This window comes from Branchiostoma lanceolatum, chromosome 18 (genome assembly GCF_035083965.1).
Source record: "Branchiostoma lanceolatum isolate klBraLanc5 chromosome 18, klBraLanc5.hap2, whole genome shotgun sequence".
Classification (NCBI taxonomy): Eukaryota; Metazoa; Chordata; class Leptocardii; order Amphioxiformes; family Branchiostomatidae; genus Branchiostoma; species Branchiostoma lanceolatum.
The window spans coordinates 9,275,167-9,297,537 of NC_089739.1; the positions used below are offsets into that span (position 1 = coordinate 9,275,167).

Sequence of the window (22,371 nt, forward strand, 5' to 3'; positions counted from 1 at the left end):
GGTAATCATCCAGTTCAGTGAGTTCTACCATTACGCAGCACCATGGATGAATCGTCAATCTTTGTGCTTTCAGAACGGTGCCTTACATTTACTTTCTTATCAGTACTTATATATAATGGGGCTTTCTGCTTTTCTTTGGCACGCCAAGTATGACCTTGACATCTTGGATCTTTTAAGGTTATCAATTGCAAGGAATGACCTTTTCCATATATGTCCTTGTTATTTCGCACTTGCACAGTAGGAAGAGAGTTTTATCTGTCTCTATTTCCTGCAATTAGCCTGCATGTTAGAGATGTTGAAAGCTTGCCAATTCGGAATGTTTCGCTAAATGTCTTTCCTGTGGTTACTCACTTAGCACATAGACCTCGCCTGCTTCCCCGGCACAGCAGGCAGAACGTCATTCTTCTATTTCTATCAATGACTGCTCTCTTAGACTTTCACAGACGTTTTGGATTTTTTACGTTATCAATGAATGTTATGTTTCATGCATCCTCTGTAGTTACTTACTTATAGGTTCTATATGCGTATTTTGCAAAGCAGGAAGTCATCATTGGAAATCATCATCTCTGTCCTTCGTCCGCTGCTTTCATGGGTTCTTTCTAAGATAGTGCCATTGGTTTAGTTATCAATTTTACAACATGAATGTTTGTGGTTGCTTGCTTTAGTACCAGAACTGAAACACCAAACAACAAACTTCCATCCCTGTTGCATCCCAAACACGCTTCTTATCCCAAAGGTGCTCTGAAGCAGGTTTTGGATATCCAAAATACGTCGCAAGCCAAGACTGCAAGTTCGGGATATCCCAAAATGTCACCATTTGCAGACGAAATAGGATGACGCGTGTTTGGGATAGGTCAATCTCTTTCTATTGACCATTGCTGTCTCAGCTCAGTCCCCAAGAATTTGGTCTTTTCCATGTCATAAAGGAATAGTCCGGTGTATACATGTAGAAGTGCTTCCTGTTCTTAGACCGGCGAGTTATATGGTCAAAATAATAATGGTCTGCTCCGTATGTTTCCGGCTTTCCCTTATTCTCTTTCTGTTCATGGCAGTTTCAGAGTGCAGCTTGTTTTGAAAGCGTGGACTGTGTCCTACATTTACTTTCCTCAAAATGCACTTCCCATTAGGGTGCCCAATCTCATTTAATTTGCTTGATAGACCCGACGACCGAATTTCTGCCTTTTCCATAATTTTCACAACCGATGTGATGCTCCAATGGTGCACAGAGTGCATACTAACATGGTAATGAATTCGTAAGGCGTTGTACTAAGGTACGGCCAATGGTGAATTTTGTAAGGTTGAAGAAAGGTATAGTAGTAACAACAACTCCGACATTGGTAAAGTGCTTTATTTACACTTATTTCGACATGGTGGCGGCTGGTGTAGAAAAAATACAATGTAGTTTGCATTTATATAATGTACATGGGAGGGTAAACTAACAATTGGTTTCGTAAAAGTGTTCAGTGAGCAGTCCATAATGATCAGCGAATCTTGCATCTTCAAAGAAAATTAATATCTCACAAATTTGTGCCGGTCTATTTGTTACTCAAGAAATCATCAGAGCAAAACAAGGCTCATTAAACAAATGATCATCTTCTGCAAAGTACGTCTCTCGAAAGACTGACCATTACTCATTCGAGGGATGCATATGCAGACGTATATCTGTTTTCTTGTTACGTTTCCATATCTTTTGAGATACATGTGATTATGTTTAATATCTTTCTGTCAAAAATAAAGAAACATCATCGTTTGTAAAATATTGGGAGAAATTCATACAGCCTAGCTAATTATGGAGGTTTAATGCATTAAGTTGGGAGCATTAGTTCTGTTCATTGTTACTTCTGTATCTGTATCTATATAGCCGGTATAACCGACCTTTGGCGTAACAAACCAGCTTTACTTGTTTGCTTTTAACCGGAATTTGCCGTTGATGAATGCACAAATCGCTCCGCCATGCTAGGAATCTTAATCACAGAAATCGAAAACCCCATTAAGACGAAGAACTTACCGAAATGGTTGGAATTGGGTCAAACATTTTAAAGCATTGCAGATTGCAATTCTCTCTGTATTTGTGTGCGCGCATGTTTAAGTTTCCATACTATTTGTAACTTATGGCTATATAATGTACTTATGTACATAGGACAAGTCATAAACGTGCTCTTTTTGCAGTCGCAAAATTCACAGAATACTAGTTGCGTCTGCTTTCTTCGGTATCTTCATTGGAACCCAAATCATGTGTCCCAAGTCAATTTACTGGACAGAATTCAGACCATATAGCTTAATCTTAGAGCGTTGAATAAGAAGAAGAGGCGAAAAAAATGAAAACATTAGAAAGATCAAGAAATCATTCAAGGGAAACGATTGCCGACCAGTTGTCATTAAAGCCATGCCGACTGTATATTAGGATAAACTAACGAGCTTGGTCTTCAAGAAAAAGCGAGGAAAATGTACTATGTCATGAAATATTGAAATGTACAATAGCTCTCATTATTTTCTGTTTCGCCGGCTCTATGACCAGTCGAACATTACTATTCAACTTTACTAATACAGTAGTTGTCATATCTCGAACATTTTTTAACGGTTACAGCGACATGACCTATATACATGTACAGTACATGCTTCATGCGTATGAAAACATTGCTTACCTTTGTTGCGTTAAGTTTGTGCAGATCAACGGACATGAAATAAACTAGTATTGGCCGTTTAGGTGTACGAATAAGACAAGTCGTGAACACGCTCTTTTCTTTCGTAGTCACGAAACTCATAAATGCTACCTAATTTCGTCAGAATCTTCATCGGCATAGATTTGGAGCTAGAATGGTATGACATGCCTCCAAGTCAAATTAATTGGACAAAATTCAAAACATGTAGTATGCATGAACGTAGTCTGAGAATGTACATTAAGAATTCGTTCGATAAATCAAAGTACATTGCAGCCAGCGAATGACCTACATGTAAAACATGGTTCATTAATTGTGCACCCCATTCTATGGATTTCTAATTAAGATATTACAGATGTTATTCTCCACTGAACAGCGTCTTTCTGTCAGGATTAATTTTGCACGAGGCTGTCAAGCGTGGCATTTCAAAGCCTATTAATAAGAACAAACTTTAACAACTCCTTTACTACAACTCTACAGAAGATTACAAGAGCCTGATACTATTGGTTGAATATCGTTATGACAACCTCTAAGTAGGTAGCCCTAATGACCTGATATTACTCTGTGGGTGTAGCCGAGAGTCATCCTCGCTCTCAACTACAATTTCTCAAAGTAACTTCTTACACTACTTTCGTCTCACATGCTCCCACCATGCAATATTCACATCACTACAGACGCATGCCAAGACAGACAAACAAACAAACAAACAAACAAACAAACAAGAAATGTGTAAATGTAAATGGTATATATTATGTGAAACTGCATTGATTTTAAAATGAACGTTTGTAAAAATCGGAACACAATTTAGGGAAGCATTAGCTAACCCCTGCTCTTGTACGATTTGTGTAGAATTGAATAAACTTGATTAAAAGAAACAAACACACCAAATGATAACAATACTCCTGTTTTCAAGCGAGTTGGTAATAGTGTTCTAAAGACGTTAGCAAAAGATCTCATCTACGTTTTTGGATCACCGTACTTAATCAGCTGCTAGTGACGGACAAGTGACGATTGCACAATGTCTTATCAACCGGTTTTTAGGCTACGGACAGTGGCCTTATCAGACATAAGACCCTTGTGGCTTACAGATACCCATTTTCGAGTTTGAATTCTCTCGGTCCATTTCCTGGCTACAAAAAGATGAGAGATCATTTCCCCCAAAACAAGATGAAGTGTAACTTAGATTAGGGCCCATCGGTTTCCCCCTCAAATGGGCTAAATTTTTTTGAAACCTAACGCTTCTTCAAGTGGAACATTAGGTTTTACACATGCTTTGTTCATTGCTATATAGAGCGAATGACGAATATCACTCTATCCCTGATCAAGTTATTTCACTTTGGATGGAACCTTATTCCAGGGTCGTAATCTTCTGGAGCAACATTTCTTAAGAAGAGGCTTGCAGAAATATACTCATCAATTCATATAAGTGCCACCAAGGAGGGATCTATGTTTTCAAGCAAATAAATGGATATCTATAGAGATTCGTACGTTTTAGAGGCAAAGAGTCAATTTACTTCTTATGCTTGGTCCGGTAGCCTTTGACGTTCTAGTTTAGAACGTCGGCTACCATTTGGAGGGAAACGTGTAATTTCTTACAGAGTGAACTTGTAACCGTGACATTTTGCGAGCTTTGTGTCATTATGTTCGTAGAAAGCCACAGTAAGTGCACATGCAACGCGTTTGACCACATTGCTGTAGATAATGATAGAGATCAAATTAATGCTGGATATGGCTGTTTCGTGATGACTGTACGGTTAGCAAAGCTTTCTAAACACAGCCGTCGCAGAACCCTAGAATTGAGACATTTAGATCGCGCATAGGCACAACTATCTTACTGTTGCCAAGGAAAAGCCCGTTTAATACTTCTGTGGTGAACAGGTCTAATAAAGCACACACATAAAGTACAGGTAGCAACAACGACGACAACAACAACAACAACAAGAAAAAATCCGCCGGAAAAGGTATATTTCTAGGGAGGGCACCTTCAATAGACAAGTGTAAGACTTAGTGTAAACTAGGTAAAGGTAGTCGTGACTGTCATGCTTGAGTTAGTCAACGTCAATATACATCATTTAGAACAAAACCTTCATCGACGTAACAAATCAAGATTTTTCTAGACTAGCGTCATAAGAGTTAGAAAACGACATCGCTTACCTATCCGTATTCTCCTTGCCACCGCTTCAGTAGGTTGATGAGTTGCCAACATCAGATAACTGAAGAGGAAAAACGTTCCCGCATTTCGCACGCCAAGAGATTGCAGAGTTGCCGCTTCCATCATTGTTTCTGCCAAGCTGTGGGCTTCTCTAGCCACCTTTAGGATGCGACCGCAACGCCCTACGCTTTGCTCCCGCCAGTTGAAACAAAGCCAGGTCCAATCGCCATGGCTTCTGTCCGTTGGAGTTTCCTGCCGTTTGGTTCTACCGTTTGGTTTGTGCAACGCTCCGCGTAGCCTCTGCTCCAGCCAATTAAAAAGAAACCGTCAACAGTTCAGGTACGAGCGGAGTGAACCATCTGGCCTCTACGTCTTGCTTGTCTGCTTTTGAGCACTAATTACATTACATTATCACCTCAGGGAGTGGCGGTGTGGCGTGGTCCAGTATCTACAATTCAATGAACCATACCTCAAAGAACGCGTTCACCTTTTGCAGTAATGTATTCAGTTGATGTTGGACTTTGATGTAGAACTCGACCGAATCTCTATCAGGAAGTTTAATCTTTGAACAGTGACTGTACTTGTCCTGAGGCTGACGCACTCCTAGAATTCCTCGTACGAAAACTCTAAATCCTCTGCGCAGTGTTTCATTTGTGAATACTCATATATCTTTTTCCCGGGAAAGACTCTTGCCTGCGATACAAGCTGTATTCTAGATGATGAAGAAGTAGTTTCAGTCTAAATGAAGATGATCACTCTTGGTCCAGGCGCTTCGCACATCGCTATGACACACCTCACGCCCAGTGAAGGTCCAAAAGAGCCAGCTCTCACAGAAGAACTATTGATTTTCTTACCTTATGAATATATTTTATGCATACTACGTTGTCTACTGTGGGGCGGCCCCTCATCATGTACATTATTAAATGAGTGAAGACCTCTATTGTACATTTTTGGCCCACTGGACAAAGCAATAATCATATACATATTCATATGCAAATAAACGTCTAGTATATACTCCAGTGCCTTCGGTTTCCTCTTTCTTGTTGGTAATCATGGTACAAATGTAGGTGTATTAGATTTACGATGCCAGAAGCTACTTTTTTCCACAAAAAGACACTTTTGATCATCTAACCCTTTGAGACTTGATACTATGCACCTTTTGTTCCTTAATTAGTCCTCTAGGGCGTTAACCTTTACGTCTGGCAGTAAGACATGATTATATCTAATTTACATCTATTTGTAGGGAGGCTTGTTTGCTCATGATCAGTGAGTTGTCGACAACGTTGGAAATCGCGTTCACTTCAAAAAGAAAACAGCACTGTTTTTAATCTATTGGTGGAGATGTGTTTTAATACCTGATGTGTGAAATTTGGAGACTTTCTGTCTTCTGTTACGTTGGACTAACGTATTAATGTCATCCATTCAAGATTTAAGCTTGATACTACAGTTGATCTATCAAAAACCTGCACAGTCTGCTAAACAGCTAATGATCATATCCATCTCTAATGTTCTTTGGCATTTGAAAATGTCGCATTTTGTTGCCTGACATTGATAGTTTTTTTCAAAACTCAAATAATTCGCAATTCGCAAATTTGTCAATGTGTCATTATATTTCACCTATGTATGATAATTGAACCCCCTTTTATTACTGCAAACCTCTTTCTGTTGCATCTTTAATCATTATATTATACATTATTCTTTCTTTAATTTAGTGGCAACACGATGATTTCGAATAACCTGCTCATCTGGGTTTCATGCGCAAATGCGTTGAACGCCATGCGCCAGTGTGGCCGCAAGTGCAAATTGGTGCGCCGGCGCGAATTCGCAAATTTGGCGCAATTTCCTAGGGCAAAACTCAAATTATATATATAAAACTACGCCGTAGGAAGAACTTTCTTGCACGACAATTGTACACGGTACAATGTGTGGCAATAACTATTAAACATATGCATAGTACAAAATAGATAAGTAGAATCTTCAAAGGTCAGAGATTATCTAAAGGCTTTTGCTGTAAAGTACAACTTTTTTTATCTAATACCAGCTCATAAAAGGACAAGCAATAGTCATGCCTTTGATACCAGAGCTATCAACCAAGGATTGATGTGTTCAAAAATTCGTATTTTCCAAGAACCATAGTAGAATGGAACTCGTTGCCATCGAGTACAGTAGGAGCATCCTCATTATATAGCTTTAAAGAACGGTTGCAGTCAGATGTGCAAAGACTAGGTGTGACAGGCCATTCAGTGTAATATAACCAGCTGCTACCGCGCCGCGTGCCTGCGAAGGTTTGTTACGCCGAACGGCGGTTATACCGGCTATATAGATACAGATACAACTTATTAATTACTAACGATTCTGCATGCGTCCTTGACACTGCCCAAAAAATGACAGCACCGCCACATGTGAGCGGATGTTGGCGGGCAAAATTGCGCCCCTAGCGGACCACCTACTGGTCGGCCTTGCGTCAGAAAGGGGCCGTTGCGGCTCTGAACAGCAAGAGTTTGTGTCACACAGACAACGACGGATGCAATCATTTTTTTGTTTTGTCGACCCAGATGTTCCCAATAGTCCAATCATTTTTTTTCAAATGCCAGTTAGTAACTGATGTGTCTATTCCTACTGGACTTGTACCAGATATAACTGTCACATCACGGACTCGATCAGCATGTAGACATCAAAGAGAACTCTCAACTTGTATCAACTTACGTTGAAAATTCAGAAGGCTAACTCACACTACGCCCATTTGCTCCCAACTAGGTCTGGAGAATGTCAGGAGAACATGATTGTTTATGTGTGATAGGGCTTTAAGAACCACCTGTCGTCTGAAACTGGCTGGTCACTGTATTAGACATCCCGAAATCTCTGCACACCATCTTCTTCTCTGGAAGCCTACCACTAAAGGAAAAAGAAGTAGGGGTAGACCCAGGGTCACCTACTTAGACAATCTACGTAGTGACACAAACTTTAAAAGAATCTAAGGAACTACGAAGGGCCATGGAGGATAAGGTGCTATGGAGGAAGCTCTCAGGATTGGTTCGAGCGGGAGCTCGAACTAAGTAAGTAAGTGTCGTGTAGCTATCCTATTAGGCAATATCAGATCTAGAAGTAGTCTAGCACAATGGTTCCTACCTGACAAATTACATCATTCTCCCATTTAGTTACCTTGTTAACAATTGGTCAAAGGTGGTAGCAATTGGTCAAAGGTGGCTGGTAGTCTGTAGTGACCCCCGTCCCGGCTCAAAACAGGTTGACTGGTTTGGATGTCTATAACTTCCGCCAAAAATAATTACTCAAGCAACTGGATAAAGTTTTGAAACAGTCAGACGTTTCAGACAGCATCCACTGAGAACACCAGTTTTTATACCAAAACTCTGAATAGGTATGTTAATGAGGTTAAGAAAATTTAGGATGTCTTGAAGTAGTCTTTAAAAGATCTCTATAACTTCCTTTACTCCCTTCATGAAATGATCGTGTTGGACAAAAAAGAAGATACTTCTTTGTTTGGTTACCCTATCTGACAACATAAATCATTGTCTCGTTTAGTCACCTTGTTTGCTGCTAACTTTGTAGGATCTTAGCGGTTTAGCTGTGATGCCAGCTAATACGGAAGAGATCGCGCTGTGAAAGCATCGCACACTTTAGAGTCTTAATGTACGAATCTTCAGTATGGAGTGGACAGGTCGTATAAATGGGTCATCAATAACACTACAAAAACGCGTCGAATCCAGTTTGTGATGATAATACTATGTTTCCATAACAGAAGTGTCCTGAGCTACCCCTCTAAGCTCATCAAGGAAAATAGATATCATCTTACTGACCTTTGAGATTTTGTGATTCGCGAATATGAGGTTGATGGCCTCCCGTAACCTCGCGAGAAAAGGCGTGATTTATAGCTCTAGGCCATTACGACTGAAGTTTATGGATTAAGCCGTGCTGATAGATTTATGTTAGATTTCGCATCCTTTTAGCAACTCCATCTTTTTTCGTTTGCCCTACCGGTTTTTACGTCACTGCTAGAAACAATTTTTTTGTCTGTGCGTGTCTGTGTGTGAGTGTGTGTGTGTGTGTGTCTGTGTGTGTGTGTGTGTATGTGCGTGTGTGTGTGCGTGTGTTGTTTTGCCAAGTTTCTTACGATCCAATAAACATTTTCAGAATAAGATATGTGAAAAAGGGCGTGTACCTGAAGTTGACACTATGATTATTTGGATTCACCAAATAGCCCTACTCTTAGAAATGCAAGACCTATTCCTATGATAGGTTAGGTTCTTTGGCTCGCCTACTGTGAAATTTTGTGCTGCCTCAACATCAAATTGTGTTAGAATAAAAGTTAATCTGTTTTGATATAAGGTATTGTTTCCGACGCAAAAGTTTGCCTTTTCGGCCAGCTTTCTTTGGAATGACTGAGGACATGATTGCTCATGATCAGTGTGTTTTCACTTGAAGTGTGACGTCAGCAACAGGTCAAAGGTGGTTGGTTGTCTGTAGCGGTTCCCGTCCCGGCTTGATGAAGGTTGATGGGTTTGAATGTAGCTGACTTCCTTTACTCATCAACGAAATAATTTTTTTGTGGGACAACGTTATATTTTGGACATCGACGAAGATAATTCTCCATACGTACCTTAACCAAACAAGCGGGAAAAGACTGTATACTGAAGTTGATATAGGTACTTTATATGCTATTTTATCTATGTTTTACTTTAAGCCGTACTTAAAGTTTCCTCTTTTAATGTTAGTTAAAATCTGAAATCTGTACTTCACCCAATCAGACACAGCGTCTCCTATAGTAGTGTAGACGACGCTGTCAGTTATATTGTTTAAGTAGTCTAACCACTTCGAATTTAAACCTCCTTGGTTGTCTAGTGCACCGTTTTATTATTGATAGCCTGGATATAAGTACTGTTCAGGAGAGAGTGGTGAGATTATGTTACCTTTGGCTGTCACGTTGTTTCTTTGTCATCTGTTACGTACGTGCAAGGCTTTGATGAATCGTTCTCGTTCAAGTATAGAAGTAAAGTGGTGGACCTCAGACTGAGCCAAACTAAATGCCCGCGGGCAAAATCGATCTCTCAAGAACCTAAGCCCGATATTTTGAAAATCGTAAATCAGTGCCCCACCCCCTCCCCTTCAGTAAACGACGGCGCAGCCTAGAAGGTATTTCACTTTTTCAATAGCTATCAGTGAAATACGGCCTCACGTTTTAAGCCAAGCTCTGCGAGACGCCCTACTCTTCTCGATGAGTGTGTTGGGTTCTTTCACGTGCAGAGGTTGGACGTTAGAGGCTAACGCCTGAATCTCCACATACACGAGTTCATCAGCCGGCTTTACGTCACCATCCAAAATGACGAGCGCAATCCCTTAAAACAGACCCGATCGGGGTTCGAACCTCCGACGACTGGACCCGCGGCTTTTGTCCATGTGGCAGTAGTTGTTTGCAAAATCACACTGCAGAATGGTGTCCCGGATGAAATAGCCCAAATAGGTGCTTTCGGCTTTAATGAAAGCATGGACCCTTTTGAATTATTAAGATTTTGGCTTTCTTTTCGAGCTCATGGACAGATTCAACATTGTATCATTAGCGCCACACAGCGATATCAACCTCAAATGCACCAATTCAAATCAGCAAGCGCTATACAGATTTGTGAGAAAAAAATCGAGGTAACAAATCCTTATCTAGTCTGTACAGAAATTGGGTATCTATAACATCTCCTATAAAAACAGCATTAAAAACTTATCCGTGTATCGTTACCAATATTATCTCTATTTGCAAGTCATGCCCGATGGCTAAATGTAAGGGGATACTATAACTTGGAAAAAGTGCGAAATGTCTTGCCTATATAGATCTATCTGATGTTACTACATTAGGCCATGTTGATTTGATTATATGGATGACATCAACGCGCACATCAATTTTTGTCCATTTCCAAAGAAAAAGAAATTTCTACCATTCTGTAAATCGTGCAACGCAGTATAAAATGGGAAGATTCATGCCGTAAATTGCAAAAAAATATTTTGGAAAACGGATACTAATGTCTAAAATGCCAAACTCAAAGTAGAAGACGTGAAAAAAGTGAAATGAAGAATCCATTATTGGTTATACCATTCTCCGTGTGTTTAGTCATTTGTTCATCCTTCCTGACCACGTAGATTTCATAATGAAGGCAACATTTTTTTATTCTTTTTTATTCGCACGCTCGCATCATTTTTGGGGTCGTGACTGTCATGCTTGAGTTAGTCAACGTCAATATACATCATTTAGAACAAAACCTTCATCGACGTAACAAATCAAGATTTTTCTAGACTAGCGTCATAAGAGTTAGAAAACGACATCGCTTACCTATCCGTATTCTCCTTGCCACCGCTTCAGTAGGTTGATGAGTTGCCAACATCAGATAACTGAAGAGGAAAAACGTTCCCGCATTTCGCACGCCAAGAGATTGCAGAGTTGCCGCTTCCATCATTGTTTCTGCCAAGCTGTGGGCTTCTCTAGCCACCTTTAGGATGCGACCGCAACGCCCTACGCTTTGCTCCCGCCAGTTGAAACAAAGCCAGGTCCAATCGCCATGGCTTCTGTCCGTTGGAGTTTCCTGCCGTTTGGTTCTACCGTTTGGTTTGTGCAACGCTCCGCGTAGCCTCTGCTCCAGCCAATTAAAAAGAAACCGTCAACAGTTCAGGTACGAGCGGAGTGAACCATCTGGCCTCTACGTCTTGCTTGTCTGCTTTTGAGCACTAATTACATTACATTATCACCTCAGGGAGTGGCGGTGTGGCGTGGTCCAGTATCTACAATTCAATGAACCATACCTCAAAGAACGCGTTCACCTTTTGCAGTAATGTATTCAGTTGATGTTGGACTTTGATGTAGAACTCGACCGAATCTCTATCAGGAAGTTTAATCTTTGAACAGTGACTGTACTTGTCCTGAGGCTGACGCACTCCTAGAATTCCTCGTACGAAAACTCTAAATCCTCTGCGCAGTGTTTCATTTGTGAATACTCATATATCTTTTTCCCGGGAAAGACTCTTGCCTGCGATACAAGCTGTATTCTAGATGATGAAGAAGTAGTTTCAGTCTAAATGAAGATGATCACTCTTGGTCCAGGCGCTTCGCACATCGCTATGACACACCTCACGCCCAGTGAAGGTCCAAAAGAGCCAGCTCTCACAGAAGAACTATTGATTTTCTTACCTTATGAATATATTTTATGCATACTACGTTGTCTACTGTGGGGCGGCCCCTCATCATGTACATTATTAAATGAGTGAAGACCTCTATTGTACATTTTTGGCCCACTGGACAAAGCAATAATCATATACATATTCATATGCAAATAAACGTCTAGTATATACTCCAGTGCCTTCGGTTTCCTCTTTCTTGTTGGTAATCATGGTACAAATGTAGGTGTATTAGATTTACGATGCCAGAAGCTACTTTTTTCCACAAAAAGACACTTTTGATCATCTAACCCTTTGAGACTTGATACTATGCACCTTTTGTTCCTTAATTAGTCCTCTAGGGCGTTAACCTTTACGTCTGGCAGTAAGACATGATTATATCTAATTTACATCTATTTGTAGGGAGGCTTGTTTGCTCATGATCAGTGAGTTGTCGACAACGTTGGAAATCGCGTTCACTTCAAAAAGAAAACAGCACTGTTTTTAATCTATTGGTGGAGATGTGTTTTAATACCTGATGTGTGAAATTTGGAGACTTTCTGTCTTCTGTTACGTTGGACTAACGTATTAATGTCATCCATTCAAGATTTAAGCTTGATACTACAGTTGATCTATCAAAAACCTGCACAGTCTGCTAAACAGCTAATGATCATATCCATCTCTAATGTTCTTTGGCATTTGAAAATGTCGCATTTTGTTGCCTGACATTGATAGTTTTTTTCAAAACTCAAATAATTCGCAATTCGCAAATTTGTCAATGTGTCATTATATTTCACCTATGTATGATAATTGAACCCCCTTTTATTACTGCAAACCTCTTTCTGTTGCATCTTTAATCATTATATTATACATTATTCTTTCTTTAATTTAGTGGCAACACGATGATTTCGAATAACCTGCTCATCTGGGTTTCATGCGCAAATGCGTTGAACGCCATGCGCCAGTGTGGCCGCAAGTGCAAATTGGTGCGCCGGCGCGAATTCGCAAATTTGGCGCAATTTCCTAGGGCAAAACTCAAATTATATATATAAAACTACGCCGTAGGAAGAACTTTCTTGCACGACAATTGTACACGGTACAATGTGTGGCAATAACTATTAAACATATGCATAGTACAAAATAGATAAGTAGAATCTTCAAAGGTCAGAGATTATCTAAAGGCTTTTGCTGTAAAGTACAACTTTTTTTATCTAATACCAGCTCATAAAAGGACAAGCAATAGTCATGCCTTTGATACCAGAGCTATCAACCAAGGATTGATGTGTTCAAAAATTCGTATTTTCCAAGAACCATAGTAGAATGGAACTCGTTGCCATCGAGTACAGTAGGAGCATCCTCATTATATAGCTTTAAAGAACGGTTGCAGTCAGATGTGCAAAGACTAGGTGTGACAGGCCATTCAGTGTAATATAACCAGCTGCTACCGCGCCGCGTGCCTGCGAAGGTTTGTTACGCCGAACGGCGGTTATACCGGCTATATAGATACAGATACAACTTATTAATTACTAACGATTCTGCATGCGTCCTTGACACTGCCCAAAAAATGACAGCACCGCCACATGTGAGCGGATGTTGGCGGGCAAAATTGCGCCCCTAGCGGACCACCTACTGGTCGGCCTTGCGTCAGAAAGGGGCCGTTGCGGCTCTGAACAGCAAGAGTTTGTGTCACACAGACAACGACGGATGCAATCATTTTTTTGTTTTGTCGACCCAGATGTTCCCAATAGTCCAATCATTTTTTTTCAAATGCCAGTTAGTAACTGATGTGTCTATTCCTACTGGACTTGTACCAGATATAACTGTCACATCACGGACTCGATCAGCATGTAGACATCAAAGAGAACTCTCAACTTGTATCAACTTACGTTGAAAATTCAGAAGGCTAACTCACACTACGCCCATTTGCTCCCAACTAGGTCTGGAGAATGTCAGGAGAACATGATTGTTTATGTGTGATAGGGCTTTAAGAACCACCTGTCGTCTGAAACTGGCTGGTCACTGTATTAGACATCCCGAAATCTCTGCACACCATCTTCTTCTCTGGAAGCCTACCACTAAAGGAAAAAGAAGTAGGGGTAGACCCAGGGTCACCTACTTAGACAATCTACGTAGTGACACAAACTTTAAAAGAATCTAAGGAACTACGAAGGGCCATGGAGGATAAGGTGCTATGGAGGAAGCTCTCAGGATTGGTTCGAGCGGGAGCTCGAACTAAGTAAGTAAGTGTCGTGTAGCTATCCTATTAGGCAATATCAGATCTAGAAGTAGTCTAGCACAATGGTTCCTACCTGACAAATTACATCATTCTCCCATTTAGTTACCTTGTTAACAATTGGTCAAAGGTGGTAGCAATTGGTCAAAGGTGGCTGGTAGTCTGTAGTGACCCCCGTCCCGGCTCAAAACAGGTTGACTGGTTTGGATGTCTATAACTTCCGCCAAAAATAATTACTCAAGCAACTGGATAAAGTTTTGAAACAGTCAGACGTTTCAGACAGCATCCACTGAGAACACCAGTTTTTATACCAAAACTCTGAATAGGTATGTTAATGAGGTTAAGAAAATTTAGGATGTCTTGAAGTAGTCTTTAAAAGATCTCTATAACTTCCTTTACTCCCTTCATGAAATGATCGTGTTGGACAAAAAAGAAGATACTTCTTTGTTTGGTTACCCTATCTGACAACATAAATCATTGTCTCGTTTAGTCACCTTGTTTGCTGCTAACTTTGTAGGATCTTAGCGGTTTAGCTGTGATGCCAGCTAATACGGAAGAGATCGCGCTGTGAAAGCATCGCACACTTTAGAGTCTTAATGTACGAATCTTCAGTATGGAGTGGACAGGTCGTATAAATGGGTCATCAATAACACTACAAAAACGCGTCGAATCCAGTTTGTGATGATAATACTATGTTTCCATAACAGAAGTGTCCTGAGCTACCCCTCTAAGCTCATCAAGGAAAATAGATATCATCTTACTGACCTTTGAGATTTTGTGATTCGCGAATATGAGGTTGATGGCCTCCCGTAACCTCGCGAGAAAAGGCGTGATTTATAGCTCTAGGCCATTACGACTGAAGTTTATGGATTAAGCCGTGCTGATAGATTTATGTTAGATTTCGCATCCTTTTAGCAACTCCATCTTTTTTCGTTTGCCCTACCGGTTTTTACGTCACTGCTAGAAACAATTTTTTTGTCTGTGCGTGTCTGTGTGTGAGTGTGTGTGTGTGTGTGTCTGTGTGTGTGTGTGTGTATGTGCGTGTGTGTGTGCGTGTGTTGTTTTGCCAAGTTTCTTACGATCCAATAAACATTTTCAGAATAAGATATGTGAAAAAGGGCGTGTACCTGAAGTTGACACTATCATTATTTGGATTCACCAAATAGCCCTACTCTTAGAAATGCAAGACCTATTCCTATGATAGGTTAGGTTCTTTGGCTCGCCTACTGTGAAATTTTGTGCTGCCTCAACATCAAATTGTGTTAGAATAAAAGTTAATCTGTTTTGATATAAGGTATTGTTTCCGACGCAAAAGTTTGCCTTTTCGGCCAGCTTTCTTTGGAATGACTGAGGACATGATTGCTCATGATCAGTGTGTTTTCACTTGAAGTGTGACGTCAGCAACAGGTCAAAGGTGGTTGGTTGTCTGTAGCGGTTCCCGTCCCGGCTTGATGAAGGTTGATGGGTTTGAATGTAGCTGACTTCCTTTACTCATCAACGAAATAATTTTTTTGTGGGACAACGTTATATTTTGGACATCGACGAAGATAATTCTCCATACGTACCTTAACCAAACAAGCGGGAAAAGACTGTATACTGAAGTTGATATAGGTACTTTATATGCTATTTTATCTATGTTTTACTTTAAGCCGTACTTAAAGTTTCCTCTTTTAATGTTAGTTAAAATCTGAAATCTGTACTTCACCCAATCAGACACAGCGTCTCCTATAGTAGTGTAGACGACGCTGTCAGTTATATTGTTTAAGTAGTCTAACCACTTCGAATTTAAACCTCCTTGGTTGTCTAGTGCACCGTTTTATTATTGATAGCCTGGATATAAGTACTGTTCAGGAGAGAGTGGTGAGATTATGTTACCTTTGGCTGTCACGTTGTTTCTTTGTCATCTGTTACGTACGTGCAAGGCTTTGATGAATCGTTCTCGTTCAAGTATAGAAGTAAAGTGGTGGACCTCAGACTGAGCCAAACTAAATGCCCGCGGGCAAAATCGATCTCTCAAGAACCTAAGCCCGATATTTTGAAAATCGTAAATCAGTGCCCCACCCCCTCCCCTTCAGTAAACGACGGCGCAGCCTAGAAGGTATTTCACTTTTTCAATAGCTATCAGTGAAATACGGCCTCACGTTTTAAGCCAAGCTCTGCGAGACGCCCTACTCTTCTCGATGAGTGTGTTGGGTTCTTTCACGTGCAGAGGTTGGACGTTAGAGGCTAACGCCTGAATCTCCACATACACGAGTTCATCAGCCGGCTTTACGTCACCATCCAAAATGACGAGCGCAATCCCTTAAAACAGACCCGATCGGGGTTCGAACCTCCGACGACTGGACCCGCGGCTTTTGTCCATGTGGCAGTAGTTGTTTGCAAAATCACACTGCAGAATGGTGTCCCGGATGAAATAGCCCAAATAGGTGCTTTCGGCTTTAATGAAAGCATGGACCCTTTTGAATTATTAAGATTTTGGCTTTCTTTTCGAGCTCATGGACAGATTCAACATTGTATCATTAGCGCCACACAGCGATATCAACCTCAAATGCACCAATTCAAATCAGCAAGCGCTATACAGATTTGTGAGAAAAAAATCGAGGTAACAAATCCTTATCTAGTCTGTACAGAAATTGGGTATCTATAACATCTCCTATAAAAACAGCATTAAAAACTTATCCGTGTATCGTTACCAATATTATCTCTATTTGCAAGTCATGCCCGATGGCTAAATGTAAGGGGATACTATAACTTGGAAAAAGTGCGAAATGTCTTGCCTATATAGATCTATCTGATGTTACTACATTAGGCCATGTTGATTTGATTATATGGATGACATCAACGCGCACATCAATTTTTGTCCATTTCCAAAGAAAAAGAAATTTCTACCATTCTGTAAATCGTGCAACGCAGTATAAAATGGGAAGATTCATGCCGTAAATTGCAAAAAAATATTTTGGAAAACGGATACTAATGTCTAAAATGCCAAACTCAAAGTAGAAGACGTGAAAAAAGTAAAATGAAGAATCCATTATTGGTTATACCATTCTCCGTGTGTTTAGTCATTTGTTCATCCTTCCTGACCACGTAGATTTCATAATGAAGGCAACATTTTTTTATTCTTTTTTATTCGCACGCTCGCATCATTTTTGGGGTTCCAAGAGGATGTCATCCATATAATCAAATCAACATGGCCTTATTTGGAGTTTGACTTCTTCCTTGAAGGCAGTGGCTGATGACTGGTCCCACGTTTTAATAATATGAGGATTTTGTGCTTTTATTTATTGTTTATTTCGGGCTCGACGGCCCATATTGACAGACAGACACATACACATCAACAATACATCTAAAAAACAAGTTTACAGTAATGTCGCCGGAATGGACTCGACGGAAAGGCCTCCGAACGGAGCAGTGCCTTAAGCTTAATGATGTGATTCTCTGACACGAACAGCCGAGTTACGAACGAATGCGACAGCTTCCGCCACTTGGCGTCAAATGTATAGTAGACGTTTGTAGAAATGTAACCTTTTTTAGGTTTTCTTGATTGCGAAAGCTGAAGGAGATTGTGACTCATCTGTTTCAAAAAGTCTATTTCTTTCATCGTCAGAATGAGGGCAATTTTTCACATTTTTTTCATAAAGTGAACAACACATAATACAAAACAAGAGAAAAACAAAGTACAGGAAAATAACCATAAGCTACGGATCCAAAACTATAAGAAAAGGTCGAAACAGAAATGAGGTACTGTGTAGATATAAGTAATATCCATAAAATAATGATAATAGTATCATTGGTAAATAAATATCACAAAATCAATATCAACCAGAGATTACAGAACATTGAAATCAAACAGAACTTATGTTGACAAATGAATATGAAAAGTCCATATCAACAAAACTATCAGAACATAAATAACAAAAAGAACCAATAGTGACTGATCAGTGGCAAATAAATATGGCAAAAAACAATATAAACCAACTATAATAACATTTGATCAAAATTTCAACAAAATAATGAGGGCATTTACAAATTTACACTGCATTATTAAACATACGTTTTCCAGCAAGAACCCGGCAAGCTACAATCTTGAAGTTTGTACATTTCTGATCATATTTCATTATAAAAGAAATTATAGTGATATCTAAACGTCAGTGCAAATCTCAAATGCTTACTTGTACTTGATTTTGAACCATAACAATGAAATTACCATCGATTATTATGCTAACGATTTGCAAAAACAGCGTTGAAACACAATAATTTGAAAGTAAGCGGTAACAATCTCAATCATAAGACCCACCACTTTCCATAATTGACAGTGGTTATCAAAATTATAGCTTCGAAAGACCGGGTATCAATTCACGACTTCGAAATAACGGTAACCGATAGTTCTTATCCGAGTGAATACAAAACATCACACCCCCGGTACACGTGCCGTACCATAATTATCAGCGATCTTTCTTCTTCGCTACCGGATATCATTAGTACCCTGAGCTAGCCTTCAAAGCAGATTCTAAGGTAGTTAAGTATGAATTTACGATGTCTGATTGTTTCCTCTTTAAACGGAATTGGTCGGCGGTAGTTACAAAGCTTTCCGTATACTTAGTTATCACCAAAGAAAAAACGCCGACAGTTGATTCATGAGCCCAGTGCTGCTAGCAAGGACTGGAATAGAGTCCACCAAGCGTTTAGTGTTGTAGGAGCATCCTCACTAGGTAACATCAAACAACGGTTATGTATACGGCAAATATTAGTGGGCAACCTGAAGACAACCGTACACACTCAGGCCGTATCTTCAGAAAGAGCTGTAGCCGCATAGTTTCCATTTAGAACGGTTATGTATACGGTTAGATGTACAAAACCGCAAAGGTCGTTCAGTGTAATATAACCAGCTGCTACCGTGCCGCGTAACTGCGAAGTTTGTGTGTTACGCCGATGGCGGTTATACCAGCCATATAGATACAGATACAGATGAACAACAGAAGCATTACTGTAGCGATAGGGACAGGTAAATACGTCGTATATTTTTGGTGTCGTACAAATTTCGGAGAGACCATGCCAGAACGAATCGTCGACAAGAATCTACTGTAAACAGCAACATTTCCGTCATAATACCGCTGAATCTTGTACGACACACGCATGACGGTCTCCAGAATACCCTCAACTTGTTGTCGTGAACATATCGCAAGACACACATGTAGGGCTTCAGCTGAAGCAGCTATTCTGATTTTGCATTATTTATTACTCCAATGTTTGATTTTTTTCTGCTTATGTTATATCATTATTGTTAACTATGTTAATGTTATCCTTGTTTCGTATCCTGATTTGTTTTGATTTTGTAAGGTCTCCTTGGAAATCAGTTACTCAATACAGTTTATTGATCGAAGGGACCACTAGCACTCCAAAAGATTAATGAATAAATAAACAGATTCAATGCTGCCATGGTCACGATGTAAGCGTTATAGCCTAAAAGTCATCTCTATAGAGATATCTATGGAGACATGACAGTATCCATGGACTAAACAATATACATCTGGCCACCGTAGGATATTGTTTAGCCATACGGTGGCCGGATGGATACTGTGCATCCGTAAGTATTTTTTTGAATATTAGCTTAAAAGGCTACTTCTTCTTTCTCGCGGATTATGCGCTGTCTTTAATTGATAAGAGATAAAAGCACTAAGACACTGAGAAGCTCAAGATGTAGTAGAACACTTTGTTGAGATTTTCCTCATCTCAAGGTTAGACATTCTGGCATTTTGGCCTGGGGTTCAGGATTAGTAATGTTAGCTGTACAGAGATTCAAGGAAACTTGAGAGATACAGAGGCTCCCTGAAACTTGTTACACTAGCTAGCTGATGTCGCTTAAGCCCTTGGCAAACACAGTAAGCCCCCCTCTAGATGTCACTGGACCCGCGGCACGCCGGCGGCGTTGCTGCGGCCGATCGAATGGACAAAGCACTCAACAAATTCCATCGACAAAATACAAATCGTTTTTTAAGTTTTGTGTGTTTTGTTTTGTTTTCTTTTTGGTCATACTTGTACGTTTTGAATGATATTCCGATTATAAAGTCAAGGGTAACACAAACCCAATTAAGGACGCAGCGACGCCGCCAGCGTGCCGCGGGTCCAGTGACATCTAGAGGGGGGCTTAATGTGTTTGCCAACTTATACTCGTTGAAGCAATTTCAGTAACTCATAGCTTTCGTGTCACATGGAAAATGCGCAAAATATGGGATATTTCATTTTCCGCTGCCTGGAAATAAGAAGTCACATCCAACAATTATGAATATCCTTCGGGCATGAATTTGAATCGTTAAAGATAGATTGAGGACGCCACTTTTTATTAGCATCCTGATAGGCAGTTATCTGACATTTTGGCCTGGGGTTCAGAATTAGTAGTCCTAGCTGTACAGAGATTACCGGAAACTTGGGAGATACAGAGGCTCACGGAAACTGGGTACACTAACTAGCTGACGCTGTTAATGTATTTGCCAACTTATGCTCGTTGAAGCAATTTCAATAACGCATAGCTTTCGTGTCACATGGGAAAATGTGGACTATTTCATTTTCCGCTGCCTGGAAAGAAGACGTCACACCCAACAATTATGGATATCCTTCGGGCATAAATTTGAATCATTAAAGATAGATTGATGCCAGAGTTGTAATTAGCTACTGATATTCGTACAAGCAACCCGATGGGCAGTCGTCAGCTGGACTGCACGTATCAAATTATCAGTTTATTTTACTTAAATCAGGCCATTTAAATACAAACTGTTGCTAGGGACGGACAATGTGTCAATTGCCAAGGACGAGAAATTCATGTGTGGACAATAAACCTCAAAGGTGGGACCTTAAGAAACATTTTTTTTTCAATTTGACTGTTCCTGGCGTAAGTGTACTTTTCTCAACAACATTATTAATTTGTCTCTTTGTAGATGAAGTACACATTGAATTTGTCGTTTGAAAAACAAGAGCAAGAAAAAAGAGAGAGGGTTTAAAAAGAAAGGCTTACCCCTACGCTGCTTTATAATGGAACATCCAGTATAAATCTTATACAACGATCAGACAGCTACAGGCGGTGCCACTAGACATTTTCTTTGAAGGACCAGGTAGTCAGAACGTCGTCTATGTGACACAAAAACTCTCATCTTATTCAGTGTCTCTGACGAAATATACTGGATGCTACCTGAACGTTTCACCGTTTCTAAATTCTATTAAGTTGCTTCAGTAACTGTTAACCTGCGTATCTTAGTACCTGGATGTTTGACCTTCATTGACGTACAAACTCTACTTGTCCGGGTCTTCTTGGAGCACCTCCCCTCATTCTAGGGGCCTAACCGGTAGAAGATCTGCTAGAAGAGTGATTTAGCTAGGCTGGACAGTAGTGGAGATCTTGTAGAAAACAACATCGGTAAGTAAATAAGATAGAAGATTTCCGTCCGAATATTATCCTGTATCCGATTGCCATAAGCTTACGTTACCTGACAAAAAAGGCGAATTTACTCATATACGTTTTTCCTCATAATCGGAGAATCCCGCGTATTCCTTGTGGTTCTATCTTGTACGTTGGTTTCGTTTATGCGAGGAATTGGAGTAGTACACTGTTGGCAAACGTTTGTGTGGCTGTTCTTGACTTTCATTTTTTATTTCTTATCCGCTTTGTCTTGATGGTGGGCTACTTTATCTTTAGGAAGGAACGTATAGAGGTGCCTCGAGCATGTTAAAGTGGAAAGGCTAGCAACCCCTCCCTGTAAAAATATAGCCTGCAACTGGAACAGCAAAAAAGATGCTGCCATATGTGCCACTAGGAATGACTAAATGAACGAAGGAAGGAACATGGTCGGAAAATTTGTGTGGGCGTTCGTGACTGAGTGTTAATGCCCAGAGAATCGTTTCGACCCATTTTTAGAATCCACCTTTGCTGGATGATAGACTATTCTAACCTCTCTCATATTATCTGTAATCCCGATCAAACAGAAAAAACAGGCGTTTACATTGGTGAAATCACTGCATAGGCTAGTGGGTTAATTGGGATTTCGTTTCATCCGTAGAATGATTTAATCTCCAACCAAATAAATTGGTGAGGGGTATTCTGTTGAAATTGTCCGTCCTATGTTTGCGGTTCTAGTGGTGAGAGTTTTTCTTCCGAAAGGATCTGGTGAAGAGATAAAAGG

General features: G+C 40.2%; 1 protein-coding gene across 2 annotated transcripts in view; it reads left to right on the forward strand.

The window, feature by feature from the left end:
- Window positions 1-22,371, forward strand: part of LOC136424209 (rhodopsin, GQ-coupled-like) — a 70,513-nt gene that overhangs the window by 38,859 nt on the left and 9,283 nt on the right. The window lies entirely within an intron of this gene.